The following is a 2,034-nucleotide window of genomic DNA, read 5'->3' as shown; positions in this document are numbered from 1 at the left end:
TGTATTTTAAAAGTTTAAATGCTGTCAGACATAGAGTTACAACTGCATAGGTTCTTGATGCCTAAGGAGTCCAAAGTAGATTATATTGCATCTTCCACAGAATTGTTTATCTCTTTTGACATAGATTTCTTTATCTGAACAACATGCAGATATAGTGACATATTTCTATAAAGAGGTAATGGTATTAGGGTTTTCTGGGTCAGTTCTGAGAATTTAGGTACTTTTAGAAACTTGAAGCATTTCAAAGTTTGTATAATTTAAAAATGATCAAATTATGCACAGCAAGTTCTCTAGAGATTTATATGACATTTTCTAATCTCAGAATCTTTCAGGAGCTTCTTTGCACTCCCAAGCTACTTTTCACAAATTTCATTTCTACCTCTTTTCCCATAACTAGAAGCTTTTGCATTTTGTACTCTAAAAGGGATTTTTAACTCTGTGAGGAAGTATTTTTCATGCTCAACAATGTTTGATAGTGTAGATAATATGTCATACCTAAAAACCCATTGTAGGTTAGCCTGCCTCTGTGACTGACGGGCTTTGAAATGAATGAGGATATGATAAGGAGAGGAAGCACAAAGGGACAGAAATGTACAGAAACAGTTTACCACTTGATCACGTGAAGGAGTTTCTAAAATATATGAAATATGATTTCCACAACTAGATAATTAATATAAACTTGAAATGTCTGAAGTCACATTACTTTTCTTGCTATGAAAAAAAAAAAAAAACCAACAAAAAGAACTTCAGTGAGGAAGATGTTGTTTCACAGTTCCCAGGAATGCAGCGCATCCTGAGGGAAGGCATGGTGGCAGAAGTGGTTTGGTTTGGTCCATGATGCTGATGAGATAGAAAGGGAATGGGAATTGTCAGGGTTCGTGTGGTTTTTTTCATTTTACTCCTTTTAGTTAGTTTGGATCTCTGGTCCAAGGGATGTTGCCAAATATATTCAAATTAGTTTGCACTCCTCTGTTAATCTTGAGAAATACTATCACAGACACACCCAGAAGATTATCTACTGAGTGAATCTAAACCCATTCAAGTCGGTAATGAAGATTAACCACGAAAGACTTTCATTGTTGATGCCTTTTTCTGTCTGACAAAACTAAAACAAATAATGATAATATTCCTCCTTTGGGTCACCCCTCAAGAATAGGCTTTCTTGTGCAGGGAAACATGGACAAAGGAAGGGGAAATGTGTGGAGAGGAGAGGGAAGAGGGAGATCATCTAATAATGACCTAATAGTTATGTTGTTGTTTTTTTTTCTGGTAAACACAGAGCCATTATTTCAGTGCATTTTTAACCTTAGCCTACATTCTACCTACATGTTTACCCAAGATAACATTTGGAGAGAGTAAGAGCTGGAGATTCACTTGTTCTTCTGGTGGACTTTGGTATCATTCAGTTGTTCAAATCTCTTTATAAAGGGGATTGTTTCATTTTATATACATAAAATATACCTTTTCAAAACCAGAATCACCATAATTTTATAACTTCACCAAAAGGATTATTTCCCTTTTAATTTTTCTGCTTTAATAGTTATGTGACTCAAAATCAGAGTCATGCCCCTGTTAAATGGACGAATGCTGTACCACTGAGCAGCATCCCTAGCCCAGGGATTGCTTCCTTTATGAAGTAAGGCTGGGGAATGTGTTCAATGGGTCACTCACTGCTAGATAGCTTAGGAATAAAAGCCAAACAAAAGAAAACACTCCTGCATTTGTATATATTATATAGATTTAATTATGGAAGATACTCTGTGGCACTGTAGGAAGGCAGTTTAATTTTGGTTCTTCCGTTCTTCTGCCCATTCTGATCCCATCTGTCATCCATTTCTCAGGAGATCTGTACTTTCTTGGAAGCTTGAAAGCTCAAATCTCAAATCACTTTCTGAGCTACAGCCTCTACATTTCTTTATGCGTCTTCTTTGTGTTCAGTCTTATCATCTCTCTACTTAGCTTCCTCTCACAAATTTGCTGACTTACCATTGATTATTGGATTAAATCGTTTGATAAAACTTTTCATATTGACAT

Source organism: Nannospalax galili, unplaced genomic scaffold, assembly GCF_000622305.1.
Source record: "Nannospalax galili isolate Female #2095 unplaced genomic scaffold, S.galili_v1.0 scaffold1609, whole genome shotgun sequence".
Classification (NCBI taxonomy): Eukaryota; Metazoa; Chordata; class Mammalia; order Rodentia; family Spalacidae; genus Nannospalax; species Nannospalax galili.
The sequence above is the reverse complement of the archived record's forward strand: the minus strand, read 5'-3'. Positions refer to the sequence as shown.